We start from the raw sequence: 13,445 nt of genomic DNA, 5'->3' as shown, positions 1-13,445 counted from the left end.
TTAGTGCTCTTTAAGATGGTACCACCCACAGGACTTTTTGTTTTTCCTCCTGAATGTGTTTTCATTGTTGTCATCAAAGGACTGAAACAAGCCTTTGACTTACACTTTTCCACCTCTGGGTGGACATAATTTAAAGGTTGTTTTCCAATAAGAAAGTTGTCCACAATAGAGCTGTAGGTTTCAGGGCTTTAACATATCTGAAAAGAGTGAACATCTCGCCCTAGCTGGTTTGGCTCAGTGGATGGAGTGTTGGCCTGCGGACTGAAGGGTCCCAGGTTCAATTCCAGTCAAGGGCACATGCCAGAGTTGTAGGCTTGATTCTCAGTAGGGGACATGCAAGAGGCAGCCGATCAATTATTCTCTCTCATCATTGATGTTTCTATCTCTCTCTCCTCTCTCCCTTCCTCTCTGAAATCAATTTTATATATATATATATATATATATATATATGAATGTCTCCATAATTCCAGTGACCAGATATCAAAGTGATATCTTTATAATCAGTAGTTTAAAAAATGACATCTTTGCCCTAAAATTGGCATGCTATACTTAGTCACCATCACCAAGAGACATCTGCCCAATGAGGCAACAGCACTTTTTGTAAATGATACATCATCTCTTTATTTCAGCAGCTAAACACCTTCTGGCACAACAAACAGCCACCTTTGGAAACAAAGATGAAATTTTGGGTGCCTTAACAGATATGAGCTGTCTAAAATTACAGACGGTGCTAATTAACTGGAACACAGAATTAGAACCTACAGTTCAGAAAATATGCAAGAAAAATAGAGTGTTTGTTAGCAATGAGGAGATAAGCTGGCTGTTTCAAGGATGCTAAATTGATGATAAGAATGTACTGTTAAATCTCAATAAACAAATCCTGTCAGGTCATGCTGAATTAGATCATTTGTTCTCTCAAAGAGCTGGTGTTTAAATTCCTTTTCACTGATAAAAAATTATGAATAATCCTGGTGAAAAGGATATTATCTGTGGGAAAGAGACAGAAAGTGACCATAACTTCATTTCTGTTTGACTAACAAATTTTTTTTCTGTCAAATACACCTTAATTTACAGAAAGCAATGATCATTAGTGTTCTTGAATTAAAACCTGAATGAGTTGCTTAGAGTGTGTGTGTATGTATGTGTGTGTGTGTGTGTGTGTGTGTGTGTGTGTATATATATATATATATATATATATATATATATATATAGAGAGAGAGAGAGAGAGAGAGAGAGAGAGAGAGAGAGAGAGATGCTAGTGGATTTACCTGGTACATGTGCTGGTGTTCTAGGAGAGAGTCAAGTGAAAAGGTGGAGTTTTATAGAAAGGACAAAGTTTCAAAGTCTGGAAACTGGTATTTTCATCCCAAATCAATCACTAATTCACTGGATGATTATAGTGACATTACCTAACTGATCTGAATAATAAGGTCAATAATAATTCTCAACTCCTTAACTCAGGAATAATTTTAGAACACTTTGCAAGCCAGAGGTACTACATAAAAGGAAAGTGGTAATGCTAGGAAAGGATGAAAATGAGGAGCCACGATTACTAGACTCTGCTAGAAGCTCAGCCACTAATCAGGTGGTAATCAAGGGCAGGCAACTTAACTGCTCTTCTTCAGAAACAGATGCATCAATGGTCAGATGAAATAATGTGTGGAATTAGTCAGTTCACCAGAGTGTATTAGCAGCCCAGAATAACAATGACTTAAACATAAAGAAGATGAGACCCATGGCAAGCATTCCAGGCTAGTGTGGTCTCTGCTCCATGATGTCATTCAGGGATCCAGGATCCTCCTTTCTTGTTGCTCTGCCGCCCCCAGGCTATTCTTATTTGCATCAACAAAGATGGTTAGACAGCACATTTGAATTTCAAGCAGCAAGACAAATGAAGGTAAGGGGAATTCGGGCATACCCCCTTTCTTTAAGGATACAACCCATAAATTGCACATGATACTGCTGCTCATGTTTCATAGTCTGAAACTTAGGACTGTGGCTGTCCATAGTTTCAGGAGACACTAGGTCACGTGGACTTTATTCTGGGAGGGTACAAGTCCATCTAAAATGCAGGGGATTCGTTGTCAGGAAGAAGAAAAAGAGCTCACATAGAGAGATACCAAGCTGAGTCTGCCACAGTATCCAAACTTCTTAGCATAGATGAGTGGCCAATACTGTAGCGGTTATTATCTATTACTATTTAGGGTCATAAAGTGTGAAAAAAACATTTGACAGGAAGATCCCAGTTAATCCTCTCTCCTAAGTCTGGTCTGGTGCACAATGCTCTTCACCTTTCTGACTAGTTTCACCCTTTGTACACACAAGGCCTCTTCTCTGCTCTAAGTGCAGAAAGGGGAAATTTTCTAAGAGCCTACAAATGGACTACATTAAATATTCTTTTGGGTTATCAACTATAAAGACCCTCATTCTCTAGGCAGTTACAAGTGATATCAATACTGGAAAACTTTATTGGACTGTCTGTCCATGCTGAAATATTTGATCCCTGCTGTCTGTCTATCTATCATCTATCTATCTATCTATCTATCTATCTATCTATCTATCTAACTATCTATCTATGTCTATCTACTTTTTCACAAAGAACTTCTTTGACTTTTATCATTATGAGCCTTAAAACAATGATTTGACAAGGCACTCCCTGTTGCAAAGTTCTGGAGTGCTTTGAGATGGACCACAGTCGTATTAAGCTCTTTAATATAGGACCTATCAGAGGAAGTCTCACCATTGGGCTGTGATAACTAAGAGGAAGATGTCCATTTTAGGTGACAAACTTGTCCCAGTTTCCTGGGATGCTCCAGGTTTTAGCACTGAAAGTCCTGGGTCCCAGGATCCCCCTCAGTCCTGGGAACACTGGGATAGTTGTTCACCCATCTCAGAGAGTCCTTTGGGGATGAGACTGAGTAGAAGCTTCAGGAGAACCAGCTGATACCTGGAGTGTCAGAGATAGAAAGGGCCTTGAAAATATAGGTGAAACCCTCAATTTGTGGTAAAAGTTGTTGTATATAAGAAAGGGAAATAGATTTCCCATGTTTATGCCTTTCCTTAAGTGTAGCATAATTTGCAGAGGACTAAGAAGGAGGCCATTTTCCAAGCATACCTCCATCATGGGTCTGTCCAACATGGCCTTCTCTTCTGCTTAACCAGAAATTCCATTCATAGCTCTGTTGATGTGTTAGACCAGGAATCCCTAATTAATGGAGGGGACTTTAGAACTCAAAGATGCCCAAAGCCTCTCTTGTTTTTTCTTTCTTCTCCCTTTTATCATTCTTGTATTAATTGGAGCTCTGTTAGTTACATATAAAAAAACCTAACTCAAACTGGTTTCAACAGTGTGGTGGTTACCAGAGGGAAGCGGGTGGGAGGTAGTAAAGGGTAAAGGGGACCAAATATATGGTGACGGAGGATGATTTACCTTTGGATGGTGGACACGCAATGCAATATACAGATGATGGGTGTATCATAAAATTGTACACTTGAAACCTATATAATCTTCTTAGCCAAAGTCACCCCAATACATTTAATTTTTAAAAAAAATGAAATTAAGTTTAAAAACTGGTTTCAGCAGGAAAAAAGAAATGCATATGTTGTCTCATGTAACTAGATGCAGAGGTAAGTTTCAGGCACAGCTGGTTAAGGAGCTCAAGTCACAGCATCAGGAATCTATTTCCATCTCTACTTCCATCTGAGTAAGTTTCCTTTACTGGCAGATTCTTCCCCTCATGGTGACAAAATTACTGCTGGCAGACCCAAACCCACTCCCTTGAAACCAGTGGGAAGAGAGTTTCTAAAACTACCCAGAACTGAGTTACACCAGTCCGACTTGGTCACACATGCCCACCTTTACAGTCAAAAGAGTGGAAGGTGCTGATTGGATAGCCTGACTTATGTGCTAATCCCTGGAGTGGGAGACTGTGAAATTAGCTCCACATAGTATACATGGGCTGGGTGGGAGTAGAGAGGACTGGTTTCCCAGTTAAAAATACAGATGCTAAAGAATAAGAAAAGATATGATGCTCAGTAGGCGGAAACAACAGATGCCATGACATCTCCTAAATTCTCTCCTTTGTTTTTTCTTTCCTCTCTCTTCCTTCCCCTTCCTTACATTCTCTTTCTCCCTCCTCTCTTCTCTTTCTCTCTCTGGATCTCTTTCTCTCTTTGTCTCTCTATGTATTTCTCTCATTGTTAGTCATTATGGAAGATGCAAAGATGAATCTTTTGTGGTCCCTGACATTAGGCACAACTGAGATTCAAGAAGAATATGGACAATTAGATAACAAATTCTAATATGTGACATGCTTGGGGATTGAAGTTATATATATATATACTTATATATATATATATACACACATATACATATATATACACATAATGAATAAATAAATAATGAATTAATGAAATGGTGTAAGAGAAATATGCAAAATTACTCTAGGCACACAGAAAAGGGGATTATTTTCATTTGGGTCAAGTAAAAGCTAAAGAAGATTTTCACAAAGGAAGCATTTATACTGACTGAAGGATGAGGAGCAGGTTATAACATTTTTGCAGCACATGGAGACCCCATGCAGTCATAATTAGGGTCTCTAACTGTCAGTTGCATGCCAACCTCCAAATTTCCTCAAGAAATTTTAAGAGAAGCCCATGATCAAAAATCAGGAGATTTGGACAAACACAGCCTGTCAGTAAATTTAACCCTGTGGAAGTCATTTATCTTCTCTTGTCATCAGTTTTTACCATCTATAAAATAAGCAGATGGAAGTATTTCTGAGGCTCCTTACAGATCTTAAAAAAAGGAATTTATCCCTTGAAAACATTGAAGACCCTTGGCTTGTAGCGAATGGAAGAGCCTTCAATGCTGAGATTGTTGTTAAATGTGCATTATTTTGCTTTAAGGAGTCTGTGAGTATATGTATGGGGGGAAATTGGTTTACCAGATATCTGAATCAGCTAGTTGATATTCTGAGTGTTTATTAATATATATTTAGTGGGATAGTAAGGAGAAGAGGCAACAAGTCTTCTTTAAATTGAACCTGAGCCATTTTATCGTATTGTCTGAAGTCACCTGGAATTGTAGCAATTGCTGGAATTGAAGGCAATTGCAGAACCAATAGGGGATTTCTGTGACCGGATTATTCTGTTTTCTCTGATTCCCACCATTTAAGGATCATCTTGGTAAGTCCTTTTTGTGGCTTTCCCCCCCATGAGTTAGATTTTGCTTTCTCATGGCTAAGCTATCCCACTTGGCCAACAAATGAGAGAGAGTTAGGTGTCTTAAAATATGTGTACAGTTTTAAATGATCACCAGGTTCTGTTTTCACTTCTTAATTTAGTAAATAGAAGGAAAATAAACCCCATACCACCTCTCTGTGTTGTAACCCTGTATTCAAAAGTCCTGGTGAGAGAGCAGCATGACCCATTAATCCCCGACTTTCCAGTCACAGAAATTACTACCTCGATCTAATGATTACAATGTGTTATTGGTGTAAGAGCTCCAGAAAATAACTAAGTTCTAGCTGACAGGGAGAAAACGGACTTGAAAACAGGATGGAGTAGATGTTCAAATGCCCACACAGTATTCCTTGAAACAAGGGCTTTGTATTCCCTGGGGACATCATTAGCCTCATTTTAAACGCAAGAAAATGGTCTCAGAGAAGTACAAGGAAGTGGATATGTAAATTAGAGTTCGGGACTCAAATAAGGTTTTTTGTTTTGTTTTGCTTTTTTTTTTTTTTTGCTGTAGTGTTCTTTTCATTGTTCTCTGTCAGACGTGTTTTCAAAAGCAAAATCAATACACCTACCAAAATGGTGTTATTAGATAACAAATTCTAATATGTGACATGCCTGGGGATTGAAGTCATACACACACACACATATATACATACATACATAAATACATACATGAATAAATAAATAATGAATGAATAAAATGGTATAAGAGAAATATGCAAAATTACTCTAGGCACACAGACCCTAAAATGACTAAAATGAAAAGACAGAAAATACCAGTGGCATGGATGAGGAGCAACTGGAGCTGTCATATACAACTGGTGGCAGTGTAAAAGGGCACAATGGCTTTAAAAAATTGTTTGGCATCGTCTAAAACCAATAGTAATACATATATATATATATATCCTAAAATGTTCAAGAATGTTTGTAGCACTGTTCATAACACCCCTGAACTGGAAGGTACACAAATTCCCACCAACAGGAGAATAAATAAACATAGTACATTCACATGGTGGGATATTATATAATGGGTTATAGATGCAACAACATGGGTGAATTCACAAATATTATATTGGGCAAAATAAGCCAGACACAAAAGAGAACATACTGAAAGATTATATAAAATTTAAAAATAAGCTGGGGCTGGATAGCTCAATTGGTTAGATCAGCCTGATATGCCAAGGTTGTGGGTTTGATCCAGGTCAGAACACATACAAGAATCAACCAATAAGCCCTGGCTGGGTGGCTCAGTTGGTTGGAGCATCATCCCATACACCAAAAGGTGGTGGGTTTGATTCCTGGTCAGGGCACAGGGCACATACCTAGGTTGCTTGTTCGATCCTGGTCTGGGTGCGTGCAGGAGGCAACAAATCTCTCTCTCTCTCTCTTTCTCCTTCCCTTCCTCTGTCTGAAAAAAAAAATCAGCAAAAACATATTTTAAAAATGAATGCATAAACAAGTGGAACAACAAATAAATGTTTCTCTCTTTCTCCCTTCCTTTCTCTCTAAAATCAATCAATAAAATTTTAATAAATGAAATTAAAATGGGCAAAATTGTATTTACGGTATTAGAAATTAGAATAGTATGTCTCATTGGGAAGGAGTGACCAGAAGGGGGTGAGGGGAAAGCTTGTTGGGTCCTGGTGATGTCTGCTTCTTGATCTGGGGTTGGTTACATTACTATGATCATTTTTCCAAATTCATTGAGCTGTACTCTTAAGACATGTGTGTCCTTTGTGCATATACTATACATAAATAAAATCTCAAAAAGTAAAACAAATAAGCAAAGTCATGCAAAGTTAAGAAACAAGCTAGACAAAGGCTATATATAAGCAACATTTATAAATGATCATAGCAGCTGGCACTCTATCATAGGCTTACTTAGAGTCTTGTATTTTTTTTTGCATTAGTGTATTGAATTCTGTCAACATCACAAAGCGAATACAATTGTTTCCCAATTCTCAGCAGGTAAAACAAGACGGGAAAGCTTAATTACCTTACCACAGACCATACAACAGGTAAGCTGTAGAAGAGGTATTCAAACCACAGCAGCCTACCTCCAGTGTCCACATCTTAACCATCATGCTGACATCACCTCTCACACACTGAAGGACCCTGGGCACCTCAGAGCACTTTGATTCAAAAGTTTTTCCCTGTGCGAACCACTGAGAAACCTAAGAATTGGGGGAAATTCCCTTAAGTTACCTCTGGAAGAAAAGAAGATGTTTGAATCAACATCCAATGTTAACTGAGATGGAGAATGGCTGTTTATAAAATATTTAGGGCAGCAAGGTATAACTTTCTGCTTGCCGAAGGCTCCTTTCAAATAAAACACTGTTTATATCCCTCCGTGGCAACTGGAAAAGATGTGGATGGATGCAGTCATTTTCGGGAAGTCAGAGAACTGTTAACATCAGCGCAGGATGCGTGATGATGTGTTGAAGGATGGTTGGCACCTGAAGGAGAGAATAATGTATGTTTCATGTTTGATGATATGTTTTGTCACTTGGGGGGAATTCAGAGGCGGAGGCACTTATAAAGTGAAAATGGAAGCCAACTTTCTCTTCCTGTCACTTGTGTTATTTGGGAGGTTTTAAGTTGAAATAAAAAATCAGAGACTGGCTGTCCTCTAAAGAATCCTAAGAATTCGATTGGAACCTGGAAGCCGTCAGAAACAGCAGAAGGCTGGGCAACCAGCTACTTGCTCAACTTGCTCTTTCATAGTGTCTTTGCTGCTTTCTTCAAGTCTTCTTGTTAGCCTTTTTCTACCTACTAACTACCACTGGGTCCCTTATTCCTAAACCAGAACAGCTTGCCTAAATGGGATAATCGTGGGCTTCACACACACTGGTCAGACCTCACCATCACAGGCTACCTTGGTAGATGCCATCTGCAAAGAAAGCCTGTACATGGATGGTGGGAAGATGTGTGGCTACCCCTGCTCCAGGAACAGCCCATTGTAGCTCTCTGAGTGGAGATAATGGGCAGATTAATTTCCAGGAGCAGAGCAAGAAGAGTGGAGCAAATTGCCCTATGGACATGGTCATTATGACTTATCTACCAAACTTGGGAGTAAAACAAAGGGTGCTTGAAGCATTGGTGTGGTGAAGCTGGAAGAGCCTTGAAAATCACTTTGGAAGGTTAATGCCAAAAGATGCCTTCAATAAAACTCATCTTGCATTTTTCTTGCAGAATCCAGGAGTCTCTTATTTTCTTTGTCCCTCGTGTCCTTCTTTCAATCCTTTCTCTTTTTTTCTTCTTTTACTCCTTCATTCAACAGATACCTGACATGTTTTGGAGTGGAGGACCCAGCCTAAAACTAGGTTATATTCATCGCTGAGAATACGCTTTTGTAGGCATGTCTGATTTGCCATTAGAGTGGTTGACCTACACATATTTATTAGCATGATCTCTCAAGAAGAGGTGTTCTAATCATTTGTTGCTGCATAGCAATACAGCACCAAACTTAGTGGCATAAAAGAACAACCATTTTAAAAAGCTTATGATTCTATGGGGAAATTTGAAACCCCATGGAAGGATATTTTTATTTTTATTTATTTTTTTATATTGCTTATTTTTTATTCTTATTTAAAAAATATTATAATAATTATTACAAAGGGTATTACATATGTGTCCTTCCCCCACCCCCCGCCCTTGACAATCCCCTGCCCTCCCTTACTCCCCAGTGTCTTATGTCCATTAGTTATGCTTATATGCATGCATACAAGTCCTTCGGTTGATCTCTTACTCCCCTCCCTTCTGCCCCCCAACCCTCTCTGGCCTTCCCACTGCAGTTTGACACTCAGTTTGAGGCAGCTCTGCCTCTATATCTATTATTGAAGAACAACCATTTTAAAAAGCTTATGATTCTATGGGGAAATTTGAAACCACATGGAAGGATAGCTGGCATTTCCATGCATGTCCATGGTCTACAATGTCTGGGATAATGTTAATGGCCAGAGATGGCTAAAATAACTCAGCTGGAACTGTATGTCTGGGGCCTCTACTCTTCACCACTGTTATCTGCTGGAACTGGAATGTTCAAGATGACTACTTCATTGACATGCCTGGTCTCTGGGATGAGATGGTTAGAACATTTGGAAGTTGCCTCCACTACTTTCTCTCCAAATGATTAGCTTGGGCTTCCTTACAATATGGTGGTCTCTGGATACTCAACCTAGTTATGCGATAGCCTACTTCCCCCAGGTCAAATGTTCAGAGGCCAGTGTGGAAGTTGCAAGGCCTCTTAGAAACTAGTTTTGGAAGTCACACAGCATCACTTCTGGTGCATTCTACTACTTATACAGCACCAGCCCAGATTCACTGTGGGATGGGACAATTTAAGAGCAAGGATACCAGAAAGTGAGATTCTTGGGGGGGGGGGGCATCTTTGGAGACTCGTCATCACAGTGGAAATAAAGTGCATAACAAGGAGTCTGTTTGGATTCCCCAACCAGACCCAGAGACTCCTATCTGGGCCCATGAAGAGGACAGAAGCTGTAGGAGTTTTGGTCACGTTGGACCCCGAAAAGGTGTTCTGTGGTCCAGAAGGCAAGCAGCACACAGGTGATCCTATTCACCTTCTGCATGACTTTACAGCCACACAATTTGACTCTAACATCTCAAGGCCCACAAGTCACAATCTAACCTTCGGGACCCAGCAGACAGTATGTTTATCATGGTCACATTGAGACAACTTCAGCCACCCCAAGAGGCAGAATAAACAGCAGAGGACAGGGCAAAGAGGAAGAATATGTTGCACGCCACACAGTGGCCAAGCTAACAGCCTGGGTAATAAGCACAAATTAGACAATTCTTGGGAGATTCCAAGACATAAACTAGGGACACTGTGCAGGGAACTGGAGATGCTTCCTAAGTAGTTGAAGTAGAACTAGTGAATGTGGATATTCCATCTTACATAAGCCCGTTGTACAAACTGGATTGTGAAGACACAAATTACATTGGGTAGCATTTTTAGTTCAAGCTTTGTGCTTAATGACCTCACCCTCGGGGAGTTAGCATCTAATTGGGAAAATAAAATTAATATATATTAAGTAATGGCATAAGACGACATAAGAGCTGTCACCAGGGAAACCCAAATAAATGGCTCACACATTAAGTTTTATAGGAATACCTCAGAGAAAGAAGACAGTCTGAGAGCTGGAACGAACAGCAGGGCCTCCTGGAAAAGGGAAATTTGATCTGTGCTTTGGAAGTGGGTAAAATTTAATTAGGCGGAGAAGAAGTAGAGGATGAAAGAAATCTCAAAACTTAAAATGGTTTTGAATGACTTTTGGCCCAAGACACAATTATTTTCTTCTAAACATTTTTAATTTTTAAACCTTAGCTATTTTAGTATACAATGCCTGGAACTCTTGGATTTTAAGATTAATGGGAAGACTAACTGTGGTTTTAAAAGGGGATTGAAATATCAAAATAAAAGGAGGTATTTTGGAGTGGCTAGTTGCTTATATCTCTTCCTGGACTTGAAAGGAAAGAGTCTAGACTAGGAGTCGGCCAGATAGCAAATATTTTTGGCTTTGTGGGCCATACAGTGTTTATTATAATTACTCAGCTCTGCTGTGATAGCACAAAATCAGCCATAGATGATCCTTAATCAAGTGGAAAGGACCCTGTTCCAATAAAGCCAGATCCAATAAAAGCCAGTGGCTGGCCAGGTTTGGACCAGGAGCCAGCGCTTGCTAACCCTGGCTCCAGACATCCCGTTTCATCCTGTGAATGTTCATCAAAATCTACACGAAGCTTACCATTGTGCATAAGAACATGATACAAAAGTTGTTCACTCTGTGGGTACTTAATCAAGGTCCATGATGTGTGTAGCACCGTGCTGATCGAAGTGGGCTGTCAAGCTGGACAGGCAGCTATGACTTTCTCCTCAGAGCTTCCCATTTGGGAGGGAAGCCCGGAGGTGGGGAGAGAAGATGTAGCAGGATCTAACCTGATCTTAGGGAACAGAGGAGCTGGATGACTTCTTTGAGGAAGTGACATTTAACCTGGGACTGGAAGAGTCTGGTTCTTAGCATATCTTCGGTGGTCTGTGGAAGTAGGGATGTTAAGGATGTCGAAGTGTTCCATGCAGAAGCCACAGCTCCTTCAAACCCACAGAGGGGAGAGAACGTGCATTTCATTAGAGAAACTAATAAAAGTTCAGTATGGCTGCAACGGAAAGAGGGAATGGTGAAATCAGAGGGCTCAAGAAATTGGAATTACCCCCAAGAAATACACAGTGGGGAAATGTCCCCAATCCCAGCGCACGCCCATGTCCTCTCCAGCATCAGATTGTTTTATCATCAGCCTTGTTTGGAAACAGCTGAGGTTCTGCAGATGACAAACACTTTGAAACCCTCTCACCCAGGCATTGATTCCACTCCTGGGGAAGCGGTGTTATGGCCACTCCAAGCCAATCAGCTAAAATGTGCTTCAGGGGAAAGCGTTACCCAACTTCTACAGTTTCCACACGCCAGGCGATGAGCGAGCCGATTTCCACGTCATCTTCAATACTGATTAAATTGGCACCAATTAATGCAGACCCAGAGAGCACGTGGAAGTGAGGCTTTCCCCTCAACAGCACGTGTGAGTGGCTGGAACCCTTCGTCCCTTGTCCATGCCAGGTAAGAGAATGTCCACTGCATTCGGACTTCCTAGAGGCAGTGCCCTACCTTCTGTGTCATTCTGACAACAAGTACTGTCTGCATTCCATGTAATTCCAATACACCATCCTTGGGCTCTAATTAACCGAGATGTAAACTCCATCCAATGGAACACAGTAAACACTCAGTAAATTTTAATTGATATTATTGCGTTGTGTGCAAAAGGACCCAGCACAATGCTTGACACACAGTGGGTATCAGCAAATATCCGTTCTCTTTCCTTTCTTCCAGGCCATTTTACTGCACAAGTCTTGCCTGAAATCTCATAAAACCTCTCACGAACCACATTTTCCACTTCATCAGATGCCTCCGGGGCATCTTCATAAACAAATCCCAGGTTGGAGTGTAGTAGGTAGTTAGACAGAATGAGCAGAGCAGGAACAATGCGCCAGGTGCAGATGGTCACCCAGAGTGGAGAGCTCCTGGTGCCTAGCAACGGATAAAACTGCAAGCCTTTGCACCAACAATCCCTTAAGCATTAACCCCTGGAGATGACATCTAGGCCTTCTAGGCCTCAGCTGTGTTTCAGCTCCAGGCCCAGAAAAGCAGCAAAACTAGGTGGAGCGATGCCATGGCTGACATCAGGACTACCTACAATGACTAATGATACCCCTACCTAGCGCCAACCAATCAGTGGAGACCATTACCCAGAGGAGGTACACCTGGAAAGCTGATGAGTATCCTATTGAGATCCTTCCCTGAAAGCAGCAAGGCTCTCTCTACGCCAGTGGTTCTCAAACCTTGGCTGCACATTAGAATCAGCTGGGAATCTTTTTAAAATCCTGATTTCTGGGCCTCATCCTCCCGAGATTCTGTTTCTTGTTTGCCAATGTGGTGGCCCCCCGCTTTAAAAAAGAAACAGAATTTCCGGAGGCCGGGGCCCAGAAATCAGGTTTTTAAAAAGTTTCCCGGGGGTTTTTAATTGGGGGCAAAGGTTGAGACCCCCTGCTTTATGCAGTGTGCAGGCATTTTTCCGAATCCCCTTCTTTTTTCTTTCCCCAGGACTCACTCGCACTCCCCCCCGCCCCCCCCCCCCCCGGCCTCTCTCTCTCTCTCCTAAATTTCAAGAGCTCTTCTTTGGCTGTAACTTGTTTCCTGAGCCCATTTCTTCCATAGCTCACGTCTTCTACCTCTGTGACTTTATAAATAAACTTTCTCGTATAATTTGAGTCTTGCCTGTGAATTCTTTCTCAGCCAGAACTCAGGACTGAGATTGCGGAACCAATGTTAACACCTGGTGCCATTTTTCCACTGCCGCTACCAGGAGCAAATCCTTTCCAGTCACACTAAAAAAAAACATCGTCAGGGCAGGATGCAGAGGAAAAGCTAACTGCCTGCTGACAAGCATGGGGAATGCATACTTGGGGCTCTAAACCCTACATGGGGCTTTATACTCCCTGTCCTCTACTATAGAACTGAGTCTGCAAAGCCAGCTGCAGGTGGGGTTGCTGAGTTTCCATTCCCGGTGCAGCCACAGGAAAAGGAAAATCACAGGATAGGTCACTCTCAATGACCCAGATCCACGAGAGAGAA

Source organism: Myotis lucifugus, unplaced genomic scaffold (genome assembly GCF_000147115.1).
Source record: "Myotis lucifugus unplaced genomic scaffold, Myoluc2.0 scaffold_606, whole genome shotgun sequence".
Classification (NCBI taxonomy): Eukaryota; Metazoa; Chordata; class Mammalia; order Chiroptera; family Vespertilionidae; genus Myotis; species Myotis lucifugus.
The sequence above is the reverse complement of the archived record's forward strand: the minus strand, read 5'-3'. Positions refer to the sequence as shown.